This window comes from Podarcis vaucheri, assembly GCF_965113315.1.
Source record: "Podarcis vaucheri genome assembly, chromosome: 11".
NCBI lineage: Eukaryota > Metazoa > Chordata > Lepidosauria > Squamata > Lacertidae > Podarcis > Podarcis vaucheri.
This window is the reverse complement of record NC_138749.1, coordinates 9,972,837-9,988,692: the sequence shown is the minus strand read 5'-3', so window position 1 is coordinate 9,988,692 and position 15,856 is coordinate 9,972,837. Positions and strand designations below refer to the sequence as shown.

Below are 15,856 nucleotides of genomic sequence, written 5' to 3'. Positions count from 1 at the left end.
CACCTCATGTAAGCCGGATCTGAACAGACATGGATGTCCTTCCCAATTCTAATTGGCCTTAGGCAGGCTTCGGGTGCAGCTTTCGCTAAGTTTACTCCAGAGTAAATGCTGCTGCTGTCGCTGCGACATACCGCCTTCTAAAAATTATATGTAGGAATTGTGTCGCACGGTTCCATCGGCCTGAATGGGTTGCCATCCTGTGCCCAGACTTAAAAAATAATAGTGGGATTTACTTCTGAGTAACCGCTGGGGAGTTGAGTCTGTCGGGTATCATATTCCGTCTTTCCATCCAGATAAATATAATAATTTATCTGGATACAATCAAGGGATGAGTTTCTAGAGAACCATGCGTACCTTCTCCGGCTCAACAATAATACGGGGCGGAATGCGTATTAACAACTCCCTAGCTATTTGACGTCTTCTTTCATAGTCTTGGTCCGGGTTGTTTCATAGAGGCAATGGGGTGGAGAGAGGGGAACGGGTTATGCATTCTCAATGCTTGCCAATTGATGGTCCTAAGTCCTAGAACGATGCTGTAACCATTACACAAGCTGGCCCTTGACTTTGTGGCGCATGTTAAGAATCGGATACCCACGAGGTTTCCCCTTTAGCGCAGATGTAGCTGGGGGTTTAACGTTAGAAAGGGAAACGGGAGACGCCTTTAATTGCCGAGAATATACAAATCCCATTCATATCACTAGGACTCAGTTTGAATTGTCGAGGCTGCAAGATTCCACTATTTCTACTACGTATGTATTCCTGTGTTGCTGGGGAGATCGCCACAGCGTCATTCGGAATAAAAATAACACTTTATGCCAAATTCGGATGGAAATACACATTTATTTAGTTTTCGACTACATAAATTCAATACTTTAGTACTCTGGTTCCCCTACCCTTCCCTCTTCCTAGGTCTGCTTATGAAGCGCGTTTTTATTCTAAGCCCTTGAAAGATGCAGTCTTACTCGGACGTAAACCCCACTTTGTTAAATGGGGCTTATTCCCGGGCAATGGATTATAGGATTGGAGCATAATCTGCAACAAGTTGCCCTGAATCTTCTGGTAGGTGGGTGATAAAACCAAAACCCTAATCAAGAACCCCCAAAAGATAGGAGCTTTAAAACAGAATAATTTTGGAGCTATAAGCACTGCAGCCCTATACACGTCTATGCCCAGAACTAAGTCTTCTTGATTTCAGTGAGACTTATTCACAGGTAAACCTGATGTGTACAGGATTTCAGCTTTTCTCAGGATTAACTTCTCTTACAACTGCATGGGACTTCCTTCGGAGTAAACCTGCATGCACTGGAATGGGCTACCTCGGAAGACAGTGGACTCTCCTTCACTGGAAGTTTTAAAACAGAGCTAGGATGATCATCTGCCAGGGATTTTTTAGTTGTCCTCCTGCTTTGCATGGGTTGGGCTTGTTGTTGTTTAGTCGTTTAGTCGTGCCGACTCTTTGTGACCCCATGGACCAGAGCACGCCAGGCACTCCTGTCTTCCACTGCCTCCCCAGTTTGGTCAAACTCATGTTGGTAGCTTTGAGAACACTGTCCAACCATCTCGTCCTCTGTCGTCCCCTTCTCCTTGTGCCCTCCATCTTTCCCAACATCAGGGTCTTTTCCAGGGAGTCTTCTCTTCTCACGAGGTGGCCAAAGTATTGGAGCCTCAGCTTCACGATCTGTCCTTCCAGTGAGCACTCAGGGCTGATTTCTTTAAGAATGGATAGGTTTGATCTTCTTGCAGTCCATGGGACTCTCAAGAGTCTCCTCCAGCACCATAATTCAAAAGCATCAATTCTTCGGCATCAGCCTTCTTCATGGTCCAGCTCTCACTTCCATACATCACTACTGGGAAAACCATAGCTTTAACTATACAGGTTGGGCTAGATGGCCACATTTGACCCTTTCAGAACTATGATTCTATGCCTTTTTAACACTGAGTTTGTTGGACTGAGGCCTTTTCTGCTGAAATGTTGGGGAACTATATTCTTGTTATGAGTCCAGAATAGACTGTTTGCCATTCTGCTTTTTAACAGAATGTTTCCATTTAACTCCACTTTTTAAAATATGGAGAGGTTATCTGTCTCCATACCAAGCCTACAAGTTCATCTGCATCTGTGCTGGGGCTCAGGGTTCCCTGACCATAAAACATGCAGTTTAAGCTTGAAGGACCTTTGAATCTAGGTCAATTGGCATTTTCTTCTTCCATGTTTACATGGAAGAAAAGGCTCCCTCCAGACAGAGATACACATCCATCAAAAATGTGTACCATTTACTTACTTACTTATACAGTATACCACCCTTGTCATAAACCCTAGGGTGGTTTACATCAAATAATATTCTTTTAATAAAAAAGATCCATAAAATAACACAAACTTTAAATTCACCAACAAGTCACTAAATAGCATTTACAGTGGTACCTCGGGTTACAGACGCTTCAGGTTACACGCAGCCTTTCTCAACCTGTGGGTCCCCAGATGTTGTTGAACTACAACTCCCATCACCCCTAGCTAGCAAGGCCAGAGCTCAGGGATGATGGGAGTTGTAGTCCAACAACATCTGGGGACCCACAGGTTGAGAACCACTGGTACAGACTCCGCTAACCCAGAAATAGTACCTCGGGTTAAGAACTTTGCTTCAGGATGAGAACAGAAATTGTGCGGTGGCGGCAGCAGGAGGCCCCATTAGCTAAAGTGGTACCTCAGGTTAAGAACGGTTTCAGGTTAAGAACGGACCTCCAAAACAAATTAAGTTCTTAACCCAAGGTACCACTGTACTAACAACAACAGGATCTAATCCACTGATCCAATCAGGTCTGTTCTCGAACAACGGCCTGAGGAGGAAAGTGCTCTTCACCAGCCACCTAAAACTATAGAGAGATGGTTCCAGATACACCTCAGTAGGGAGGGAGCTCCACATGCAGGGGGCCAACACCAAAAAGGCCCACCCTCAACCTCCCATGCCATGTATCTCATCCTGCATGGAGACCATGAGGAGACAGCCTTGACTCCTAATCCTAAAGATGGGCAGCCCAGCTCCTCTTGCGACAGGAGCTTAGCTGTGTTGGATGGATCTGCCAATAGGACACTTTTGATAGTTGTGGAGAAGATGGAATTCCACCAGGCGCAAATGATATTAAAGGTGAGGCATAACTCAGGGGTAGAGAACCAGTCCTGCATGCAGGAAATCACCTGTTCAATCCCTGGCATCTCCAGGTGAAGCTGTGAGAGATAGATCCCTGCCTGAAACTCTGAAGACCCCCAACCAGTCAATGCAGAAAATGTGCTGCTAGATGGAACAAGGGTCAGACTTAGAATCACAGAGAGGAACCATGAGGGTCATCTAGTCCAGCCTCTGTAATATAAGGACCCCTCCAGACTAGGGTGCCATTGCCCGTACAGCAGCACCTCAGGTTAAGTACTTAATTCGTTCTGGAGGTCCATTCTTAACTTGAAACTGTTGTTAACCTGAAGCACCACTTTAGCTAATGGGGCCTCCTGCTGCTGCAACGCCGCTGGAGCACAATTTCTGTTCTCATCCTGCAGCAAAGTTCTTAACCTGAAGCACTATTTCTGGGTTAGCAGAGTGTGTAACCTGAAGTGTATGTAACCTGAAGCATATGTAACCCGAGGTACCACTGTATATTCTGCAATATGTTCTCGTCACAAGGATGGTGCATTGGGGTGAATTTATTCTGTGATGGTTTCCCTGTGCTGTCGGGGGGGGGGGCTATAGGGCAGGGATCCGCAAACTTTTTCAGCAGGGGGCCGGTCCACTGTCCCTCAGACCTTGTGGGGGGCCAGACTATATTGGGTGGGAGGGATTGAACGTATTCCTATGCCCCACAAATAACCCAGAGATGCATTTTAAATAAAAGCACACATTCTACACATGTGAAAACACACTGATTCCTGGACCGTCCACTGACCGGATTTAGAAGGTGATTGGGCTGGATCTGTCCCCTGGGCCTTAGTCTGTCTACCCATGCTGTAGGGCAGGGGTGAGCAACTCCCAAGAGACTGTGATCTACTCACAGAGTTAAAAACTGACAGTGATCTACCCCCTTTTTTAGGGGTTCAGGTCAAAGTTGTTGAGATTTTTTGAGGCAGGAGGAAAACCTCATTTTGGGGGGGTGAAGAGCTAAAATTTTGAGCCTTTTGGGGCAGAGCCAAAGTTGTTGAACTTCCTTGGGGGGAGCCAGTGATCTACCAGTGATCTACCACAGACGTCCAGTGATCTACTGGTAGATCACGATCTACCTGTTGGACATGCTTGCTATAGGGTAACGAAAGCAGGACAAAAATAAACCGGAAGTTATGAGATTTCAACAGGAAGTTATTGGATATGCACTTTTTGGAAAGGAAGGTGACCTTTGCAGATACAAAGTGTAGTGAAAGTGGGATGTGTGTAACCACCCCAATAGCACAAACCATCGTGAACAATGAAAGCATGTCTGGATAGGCCTTTAAGGAATGCTTTAAAAATAAAACAAACCTATGCATGTTTTTTTCAGAAGTCCCACTTATGTTCAGGATTGCAGCCTTACGTCAGTGCAAATATCATTTAATGGAGCTTACTTTGGAGTAAATAGGTGCCTAGGATATGTGATGGTGGTGGGCACCATGGAGAAAGCAAACTTTCTGAGTGTCACATGCTGTGTGTGGTGTAAGTAAGCCAGGTCCACAAGCTGCTTAAGCCACTTGACATGCAAGTCGTGTACATGCAAAGAACCTGGTCTCATGATCAGTTGGTGTCAACTTGAGGCCTTCAGACGAAATAAAAGCTGTGTGGATTTCAATAGCCTTTCATACCTTGAAACTTGAGTGTTATCATTTAATAATCAGCAATATATTGGAAAGCGATGCGGGTGGCACTGTGGGTTAAACCACAGAGCCTAGGACTTGCCGATCAGAAGGTCTGCGGTTCAAATCCCCACGACGGGGTAAGCTCCTGTTGCTCAGTCCCTGCTCCTGCCAACCTAGCAGTTCGAAAGCACGTCAAAGTGCAAGTAGATAAATAGGTAAACGGGAAGGTAAACGGCGTTTCCGTGCGCTGCTCTAGTTTCGCCAGAAGCAGCTTAGTCATGCTGGCCACATGACCTGGAAGCTGTATGCTGGCTCCCTCGGCCAGTAAAGCGAGATGAGCGCCGCAACCCCAGAGTCAGTCACGACTGGACCTAACAGTCAGGGGTCCCTTTACCTTTAATATATTGGAAACCAGTGCTCTGGATTTCAGTGAAATCTACTTGGAAGGAAGACAATTCCCACAATTGGTGGAACGTTTGCCACCCTTACCTGAGGACTGACTTCAGAATCAGCCTACATGAGGAGGATGGCACTGTTGTGACTCAGGATCCAACCCCGGTGATTTCAGGGATGTAAAACGGTTGGCATCCTTGCGAGGAAAGACTACTCCCAAGAAAAAGCATATGGGATCGCAGTTTCAATCAAAAGAATGTCTGTGTTCTGAGCAGGAATCACAAATGGATACAGAACCTCTTTGAAGAGGGGATATGCCTAATTTTAATGGCAAATTAGTTTCCCCTCCCTCTTCCGAATTCCTTATCCCTTCCAAAGCCTGGCTTATTTTCATGCTGGGAAATACTATAATTATTCACACACCTCGTCGTTTTACAAATTGCCTGCAGATAAAGACCACCGCCCGGCTTTCATAAACAACGCATCTTGATCACTTTGTACTAGCCAGGCTTTTTCAAACGTTGGGCCCAATCCACTTGGAAATTCTCCGAATGAGGAACGAGCTTGGCACCCGCGGACTGCAAAGGTGCCCGATCCATAAGAGTGAACGGCAGCACCTCACCTGCTGCTGCCGGCCCGATCTTCTCTGCGCGTGCTTACTCGGAAGCAAATCCGGCTGCGTTCAATGGAGCCGAATCCCAAATCAACGCGCGGGAATGAATGCCGCTTTAGACCGTTGAGTGACTGAGATTTAGATTAGGAGGGGCGTGCGAGCAATACAGATTGCCTTCATTTGGGGAGGGCCGAGGGCGGACTAGACCACCAATCCGAATAGGTGCCAATCCGAATCACGTTTACCCCTCCCCTCCCCCCATCCAAAAAGAATAAGAATAAATCCTCTTGGATTTTGCCACAGAGCAGGGCTGGAATTTAAATCCTGAAGGCTCCATTCCTAAAACACACTTACTCGCAAGTAAGTCCCATTGGATTCAGTGTGGCTTTCGAGTAAGCATGGATGGGGTTGACGTTCCCTTGATGCTCTGTTTCTCGAAGGAGGAGGCTGCCTTGATCCTCTGGCTGCCTCCTACACAAAAGTAAGCCCCTTGGAACGATAGAATCATAGAATTGTAGAATTGGGAGAGACCCCGAGGGTCATCTAGTCCAGCCCTCTGCAATGCAATAATCTCAACAAGAGGTCTCTCATCCAGTTTTAAACCATACCGGACCCTGCTTAGCTTTGCAAATGTGCTACCAGTTTCATTGCTGAATGAGCGTCTGTAGAACTACTATGTAATAATTCTTCATGCCAGTTTACCACTATGTCTTCCTACGTGGATTAGGAAGGAAGATCCGTCGGATTTACTTCGGAGTCAGAATCACACCATTAATAACTGCACCCTCAATTATTCTGCAGGCTCGGTTACTGATGCCTAAAGAAGCCACGGTGGCTATCTAAAGAACTTTTAACTGAGTTAAGATTTAAAAAGGATGTGTACAAAAAATGGAAAAGGGGGGAAACCACCAAAGAGGAATTCAAACAAATAGCCAGCACGTGTAGACACAAAGTCAGAAAAGCTAAAGCACAGAATGAACGCAGGCTTGCTAGAGAGGTTAAAAGCAACAAAAAAGGCTTTTATGGGTATGTCCGTAGCAAAAGGAAGAACAAAGAAACAGTGGGGTCACTCAGAGGAGAAGATGGTGAAATGCAAACAGGGGACACAGAAAAGGCTGAACTCCTCAATGCCTTCTTTGCCTCAGTCTTCTCCGATAAAGAAAACAATGCCCGACCTGAAGAATTTGGAGCAAATGATTCAGCAAAGGAAACACAGCCCAGAATAACTAAGGAGATAGTACAAGAATACTTGGCTAGTTTAGATGTATTCAAGTCTCCAGGGCCAGATGAACTGCATCCAAGAGTATTAAAAGAACTGGCAGATGGGATCTCAGAACCACTGGCAGTCATCTTTGAGAATTCCTGGAGAACAGGCGAAGTCCCGGCAGACTGGAGGAGGGCAAATGTTGTCCCTATTTTCAAAAAGGGGGAAAGAGAGGACCCAAATAATTACCGCCCAGTCAGTCTGACATCAATACCAGGGAAGATTCTGGAGCAGATCATTAAGCAAACAGTCTGTGAGCACCTAGAAAGGAATGCTGTGATCACCAATAGTCAGCATGGATTTCTAAAAAATAAGTCATGTCAGACTAACCTGATCTCGTTTTTTGACAGAATTACAAGCCTGGTAAATGAAGGGAACGCAGTGGATGTAGCCTACCTTGATTTCAGCAAGGCATTTGACAAGGTGCCCCATGATATTCTTGTAAAGAAGCTGGTAAAATGCGGTCTTGACTATGCTACCACTCAGTGTATTTGTAACTGGCTGACTGACCGAACCCAAAGGGTGCTCATCAATGGTTCCTCTTCATCCTGGAGAAGAGTGACTAGTGGGGTGCCACAGGGTTCTGTCCTGGGCCCGGTCTTATTCAACATCTTTATCAACGACTTGGATGATGGACTCAAGGGCATCCTGATCAAATTTGCAGATGACACCAAACTGGGAGGGGTGGCTAACACCCCAGAGGACAGGATCACACTTCACAACGACCTTGACAGATTAGAGAACTGGGCAAAAACAAACAAGATGAACTTTAACAGGGAGAAATGTAAAGTATTGCACTTGGGCAAAAAAAATGAGAGGCACAAATACAAGATGGGTGACACCTGGCTTGAGAGCAGTACATGTGAAAAGGATCTAGGAGTCTTGGTTGACCACAAACTTGACATGAGCCAACAGTGTGACGCGGCAGCTAAAAAAGCCAATGCAATTCTGGGCTGCATCAATAGGAGTATAGCATCTAGATCAAGGGAAGTAATAGTGCCACTGTATTCTGCTCTGGTCAGACCTCACCTGGAGTACTGTGTCCAGTTCTGGACACCACAGTTCAAGAAGGACACAGACAAACTGGAACGTGTCCAGAGGAGGGCAACCAAAATGGTCAAAGGCCTGGAAATGATTCCTTATGAGGAATGGCTAAGGGAGCTGGGCATTTTAAGCCTGGAGAAGAGGAGGTTAAAGGGTGATATGATAGCCATGTTCAAATATATAAAAGGATGTCATATAGAGGAGGGAGAAAGGTTGTTTTCTGCTGCTCCAGAGAAGCGGACACGGAGCAATGGATCCAAACTACAAGAAAGAAGATTCCACCTAAACATTAGGAAGAACTTCCTGACAGTAAGAGCTGATCGACAGTGGAATTTGCTGCCAAGGAGTGTGGTGTAGTCTCCTCCTTTGGAGGTCTTTAAGCAGAGGCTTGACAACCATATGTCAGGAGTGCTCTGATGGTGTTTCCTGCTTGGCATGGGGTTGAACTCGATGGGCCTTGTGGTCTCTTCCAACTCTATGATTCTATGATTCTATGATTCTAAGGCCCCTTCATGGATCACTGCCTTGCCGTGGCGAAGGGGCTTGAAGAACTCAGAGAAGCTATGAACTATGCCGAGCAGGGCACCCAAGATGAACAGGTCATAGTGGAGAGTTTTGACCAAACGTGATCCACCTGGAGTAGGAATCGGCAAGCCACTCCAGTATCCCTGCCAAGAAAACTCCATGGACAAAGACAACAGGCATATAAAAGTTATGACACTGGAAGATGAGCCCCTCAGGTCGGAAGGTGTCCAACATGCTACTGGGGAAGAGCGGAGGACAAGTACAAGTAGATCCAGAGCTGATGAAGCGGCTGGGCCAAAGCCGAAAGGACGCTCAGTTGCGGATATGCATGGAAGCGAAAGGAAAGTCCAATGCTGTAAAGAAAAATATTGCATAGGAACCTGGAATGTAAGAACCATGAACCTGGGTAAGTTGGATGTGGTCAAAAATGAGATGGCGAGAATAAATATTGACATCCTGGGCATCAGTGAGCTAAAATGGACGGGAATGGGCGAATTCAGTTCGGATGACTATCGTATCTACTACTGTGGGCAAGAAACTCGTAAAAGAAATGGAGTGGCCCTCATAGTCAACAAAAGAGTGGCGAAAGCTGTACTGGGATGCAGTCTCAAAAATGATAGAATGATCTCGATACGAATCCAAGGCAGACCTTTTAACATCACAGTAATCCAAGTTTATGCACCAACTACTGGTGCTGAAGAAACTGAAATTGACCAGTTCTATGAAGACTTACAAAACCTTATCGAAGTGACACCAAAGAAGGATGTTCTGCTCATTATAGGGGATTGGAATGCTAAAGTAGGGAATCAAGAGATAAAAGGAACAACTGGCAAGTTTGGCCTTGGAGATCAAAACGAAGCAGGGCAAAGGCTAATAGAGTTCTGTCAAGAGAACAAGCTGGTCATCACAAACACGCTTTTCCAACAACACAAGAGACGACTCTACACATGGACATCCCCAGATGGGCAACATCGAAATCAGATTGATTATATTCTCTGCAGCCAAAGATGGAGAAGCTCTATACAGTCAGCAAAAACAAGACCTGGAGCTGACTGTGGCTCAGATCATCAGCTCCTTATAGCAAAATTCAAGCTTAAACTGAAGAAAGTAGGAAAAACCACTGGACAGGTAAGATACAATCTAAACCAAATCCCTTATGAATACACAGTGGAAGTGAGGAACAGGTTTAAGGATTTAGATTTGCTGGACAGAGTGCCTGAAGAACTATGGATGGAGGCTCGCAACATTATACAGGAGGCAGCAACTAAAACCATCCCAATGAAAAAGAAATGCAAGAAAGCAAAGTGGCTGTCCAACGAGGCCTTACAAATAGCGGGGGAGAGAAGGCAAGCAAAATGCGAGGGAGATAGTGAAAGATACAGGAAATTGAATGCAGATTTCCAAAGAACAGCAAGGAGAGACAAGAAGGCCTTCTTAAACGAGCAATGCAAAGAAATAGAGGAAAGCAACAGAATGGGAAGAACCAGAGATCTGTTCAAGAAAATCGGAAATATGAAAGGAACATTTCGTACAAAGATTACCATAATAAAGGACAAAAGTGGTAAAGATCTAACTGAAGCAGAAGACATCAAGAAGAGGTGGCAAGAATACACAGAGGAATTATACCAGAAAGATATGGATGTCTCGTACACCCCAGGTAGTGTGGTTGCTGACCTTGAGCCAGACATCCTGGAGAGTGAAGTCAAATGGGCCTTAGAAAGCACTGCAAATAACAAGGCCAGTGGAAGTGATGGTATTCCAGCTGAACTGTTTAAAATTTTAAAAGATGATGCTGTTAAGGTGCTACACTCAATATGCCAGCAAGTTTGGAAAACTCAGCAGTGGCCAGAGGATTGGAGAAGATCAGTCTACATTCCAATCCCAAAGAAAGGCAGTGCCAAAGAATGCTCCAACTACCGCACAATTGCACTCATTTCACATGCTAGCAAGGTTATGCTTAAAATTCTACAAGGAAGGCTCAAGCAGTATGTGGACCGAGAACTCCCAGAAGTGCAAGCTGGATTTAGAAGAGGCAGAGGAACCAGAGACCAAATTGCAAACATGCGCTGGATTATGGAGAAAGCTAGAGAGTTCCAGAAAGACATCTACTTCTGCTTCATTGACTATGCAAAAGCCTTTGACTGTGTTGACCACAGCAAACTATGGCAAGTTCTTAAAGAAATGGGAGTGCCTGATCACCTCATCTGTCTCCTGCGAAATCTCTATGTGGGACAAGAAGCTACAGTTAGAACTGGATATGGAACAACTGATTGGTTCCAAATCGGGAAAGGAGTACGGCAAGGCTGTATACTGTCTCCCTGCTTATTTAACTTATATGCAGAATTCATCATGCGAAAGGCTGGGCTGGATGAATCCCAAGCCGGAATTAAGATTGCCGGAAGAAATATCAACAACCTCAGATATGCAGATGACACAACCTTGATGGCAGAAAGTGAAGAGGAATTAAAGAACCTTTTAATGAGGGTGAAAGAGGAGAGCGCAAAATATGGTCTGAAGCTCAACATCAAAAAAACGAAGATCATGGCCACTGGGCCCATCACTTCCTGGCAAATAGATGGGGAAGAAATGGAGGCAGTGAGAGATTTTACTTTCTTGGGCTCCATGATCAGTGCAGATGGTGACAGCAGTCACGAAATTAAAAGACGCCTGCTCCTTGGGAGAAAGGCGATGGCAAGCCTAGACAATATCTTAAAAAGCAGAGACATCACCTTGCCAACAAAGGTCCGTATAGTAAAAGCCATGGTTTTCCCAGTAGTGATGTATGGAAGTGAGAGCTGGACCATAAAGAAGGCTGATCGCCGAAGAATTGATGCTTTTGAATTATGGTGCTGGAGGAGACTCTTGAGAGTCCCATGGACTGCAAGAAGATCAAACCTCTCCATACTGAAGGAAATCAGCCCTGAGTGCTCACTGGAAGGACAGATCGTGAAGCTGAGGCTCCAATACTTTGGCCACCTCATGAGAAGAGAGGACTCCCTGGAAAAGACCCTGATGTTGGGAAAGATGGAGGGCACAAGGAGAAGGGGACGACAGAGAATGAGATGGTTGGATGGTGTTCTTGAAGCCACTAGCATGAGTTTGATCAAACTGCGGGAGGCAGTGGAGGACAGAAGTGCCTGGCGTGCTCTGGTCCATGGGGTCACGAAGAGTCGGACACGACTAAACGACTAAACAACAACAACATGATTCTAAGGCAGTCTCAATGTGTCTTGGAAAGAGGTTATCCAAGGGGTGTTCAGTTAGTGTTTATGTGTAAGACTTTGAAAATGTAATCGAGATCCACGTGTTTTGGAATGTGTACCTACTTCTGAGCACCAGCAATTAATTAGCAGTCGAAGAGTTAATTAACCTATGTAAATGTCCTAAGTGTGTACCAGTCTTTAATCCTAGCCTATCAACAAGTGCTGATGAAGTCAGGTGAACTCCTTTGTTAGGTGGCACCTGAGGGGATTAGCTATTAGTACTTCAAAGCACCAAAAGAACTGACCCTTAGAATGCAGCCGAATAAAGGAGGCTTAGTTTTGAGGAGAGATGGAACCTTGGACTGGAGTGTTGCACTGCTGTGGAGAGCAAACCCCTCTCGAGATGACCATGCTGTAACATCTGCACCCCTTCCATGCAGACTGAAGGTGTAAATCAGTGAATAAACCATATATCTTCAAGCTAGGACAATCTCCGCCATGTCTTCAATTCTCCAAAGGAGCACCAACCCTGGGTGAGAGCTTGGAAACGCCATGGGCTCTCGCCACCGACTTTATAACAATATTAAAGATGACTCACTGCTTCTCGTGCTAGGATTTCTTCATTATCCTTGCTTGAAAGGACCTCGCTGCTCACCTGCGTTTCAACCCTCCCGTTCTCTTTCTCTCTCTCTCTTTCTCTTTTTGGACTCTGTCTCTGTGTGGAAGAGGCGCGCACGTTTCCCTATTCTGTCGTTGTTGAGGTCAGGAATAAGGAGGCGACCGGGGAGGCGGAATAAACACAGAATGTCATGTTGCTCCTGTTATTATTGTTGCTATTAATAGTAATCAATAACAATATTAATAATATTAGTACGCCTGCACCCTGACCCTATTAAATATGTATTTAGAACCATAGAGTTGTAGAGCTGGAAGGGACGGGGGTCATTCGGTCCAACCCCCTGCTATGCAGGAATCTCAATCAGATCATACATGGCAAATGGCCATTGATCCTCTGCATTGAAACTTCCAAGGAAAGAGAGTTCATCATCTTCAATGACTCTTATGCACAGTTCCCTGCCTGAGAGTAATAGCCCATGTCCTTCGTTTAGGGTAAAACGGGGAGGTTACTGGGCCTTAGAAGGGAATGAGCAGGCAACACAAGCCCAATTCAAGCCCAATTCAAAGTGTTGGTGCTGACCTTTATAGCCCTAAACGGCCTCGGTCCAGAATGCCCGAAGGAGCGTCTCCACCCCCATCGTTCTGCCCGGACACTGAGGTCCAGCTCCGAGGGCCTTCTGGCAGTTCCCTTGCTCATCCAACCTCTGCTTAAAAAACTCCAATGAAGGAGAGTCCACCACCTTCTGAAGGAGACCGTTCCACCATTGAACATCTCTTACTGTCAGAAAGTTCTTCCTGATGTTGAGCAGGAATTTCCTTCTGGTAATTTGAAGCCTACCCTCCAGAGCAGGAGAACAGGACCCTCTTTTCATTGGGTCTAAACTGCCATCATTCACAGAACACAGAAGTGGAACTCGGAATCTGTGCCATATCTGAAGGAGCGTCTCCACCCCCATCGTTCCTCCTGGACACTGAGGTCCAGCGCAGGGGGCCTTCTGGCGGTTTCCTCACTGCAAGAAGCCAAGTTACAGGGAACCAGGCAGAGGGCCTTCTTGGTAGTGGCGCCTGCCCTGTGGAACGCTCTCCCACCAGATGTCAAAGAGGAAAACAACTACCAGACTTTTAGAAGACATCTGAAGGCAGCCCTGTTTAGGGAAGCTTCTAATGTTTGATGTATTCCGGTATTTTAATATTTTGTTGGAAGCCGCCCAGAGTGGCTTGGGAAGCCCAGCCAGATGGGTGGGGTATATATAAAATCATCATCATCATCCTTGGGAACTGAACTCAGTGCAACTGTATTCCCAAAGTTCAGGAAGTAGGGGTAAACCCTGGTCCTCTCCATGTTTACTCATATAAGCAAACGCCGCCGGGTTTGTCTAGGAATGCAATGCCAGGAGACTGCAAGACTTTGACGTACCCTGAACTGGGGAGGAGCTCTCTTCAACCCAGGGGGACAAAAAGAAACCCCTATCCTACAGACACATTAACTCACAAGCATTTAACCGATTCAAAGGGTTCCCAATAAAATGGGACTTCCCAAAGTGAAATGAGTCTCCACAGGTGGCGCAATAGATCACTGCGACTGTCTGCTAACCAAAATGTTGGTAGTTCGAGCCTACCTCAGGTAAGGCAATAGGCAGGATTCCTGCATTGGGGGGTTGGACTAGATGACCCTCGGGGTCCCTTCCAGCTCTAGAATTCTTTGACTTCCCAGTAATTTGGGATTCACATAGGATCGTGCTCTATGTCTGTTGCCCTCCTGTTTTGATAAAATGGTGTTGTGAATCTCTATTTACCTTGATTATACATTATTATTAATAATAATTTCTACACCGCCTTTCATCTGAAGATCACAGGGCGGTTTACAATATACAAACACAAACTTGCAAACCTTCTAAATAATAATTTTGTGCTACACTGAATAATGGTTCAGTGATCATTTAACAATGGGGAGCGAGGGAGGGGACTGAGGTTCACCTCCACAGTCGTCCTAGTCTGACTCCGAAGAGCAACAGCTGGAGCGCTGTCACGTGTATAATTTTCAAATGGACCACTCTCCTTTAACGCCCAGATATTTCCTTCATCTGTACAGTTATACCCCCCATTAAAATGCAATACATTGATATATTGAGTGGGAGGCAGGGAATAAATTATACCATGCCCGCCTCACATAGGCCAGTAACATAAACGGACACCCCTTTACAAACGTATTGGGTTGAACGCCAAGTCCCATTGATTTTCAGTGAAAATCACTGCTGAGGACCTTTTATTTTATTTTTTAAGCTCCACATCTTCAGTGGAGGAAGCTAGACGGGATGAGCTCGCTTGCAGGAACCGGAGAATCCGGAGCCAAAGCGGATTTTCTGCTCAGGGTTGACGCGGAGCCGACTCTTGGAACCGGCCGAGAGAGAGCTAAATGACTTCGGCTCGATCGCTTTGTGGATCGCACCGCTGAATTCTCTCACACAACCTACTCCCACTCCCAATCCTACCCCACCCTTGGACTGCCTTCTTCTCTGCCAGGTTTCCCTTCCTCCTGCGAGGAAGAGTGTGCGGGAGCCGGTGACGTCACCGTGCCCACTGGGTGTTCTCCTCTCGGTCCGCCTGAGAGTTCAGAGGCAGAGAGAGAAAGGGAGAGAGAGAAGCGTTCAGCAGAGCGCAGAGATTCAGCCTTTGCTTCCGGCAAAAGCAGGAGGACTGGGCGGACTTGGGGGTTGGAATCTCTCTTCCAGCGGCGGAGGCTAATAATTGACAAGCGCTTCAGTCCCGTCCGGGGTCCAGAGCGTCGTTTGGCGTCTGAGCGAAGAGGCTACCTTTTTAATTGCGCTAGAGAGAAGCCGCCCGGGAGAGAGCGCGCGAGCGAGCGAATTCCTGCCCGCCTGGATGTAAATGCCTGATGGTTTCCCGACGCTCGATCTTTCTCCTTACCAGGAGGAGGACCCGCAAGATGTACGCGTGAGGAGGAGCAGCAGCAGCAGCCTGATTTAGGAGGTAAAGCGGGTTAGTGTGGCGCGGGGAGGGAGGGGGGCACTTGTGGGTCCGGCAGAGAGCTCCAAACGCGTGTTGTGAGTGCGCGGATGTTGTAGTCCAGGCAACATTGTCCCTTGCGCGCGCGCAAACACACCCAAACAAAAAGGACCCTAACGGAAACGGGTGAGACAATTTTCCGGGATCTCAATGGAGCCTCCATGTTCAGAGGCAGTTGAGTAGAAAATATTGGGGGGGGGGGGGAATCAACCACAGGCAAAGAGGAAAGACCTTCATGCCTTGCTTTTGAACGCTGCGTAAAGATCTGAGCCAGGAGAGCTTAGATTCCTAGACTTTGGTTTATCATAAGGATGGTTTGGTTTTGGTTCTTTAATCTATTCCCCCTCCCCCAAAGAAAATGGTCG

At 46.4% G+C, this 15,856-nt stretch overlaps 1 long non-coding RNA gene across 1 annotated transcript in view; it reads right to left on the bottom strand.

Moving 5' to 3' along the window:
* LOC309514315 overlaps positions 1-12,494 on the bottom strand; it is a 28,374-nt gene extending 15,880 nt beyond the window's left edge. The window contains exons 1-2 of the long non-coding RNA XR_014211916.1: positions 12,445-12,494; positions 6,513-6,620 (exon numbers count right to left, since the gene is read on the bottom strand). This is a non-coding gene — a long non-coding RNA (uncharacterized lncRNA). The remainder of the gene's footprint in view (positions 1-6,512; positions 6,621-12,444) is intronic.
* Positions 12,495-15,856: the final 3,362 nt, after the last annotated feature.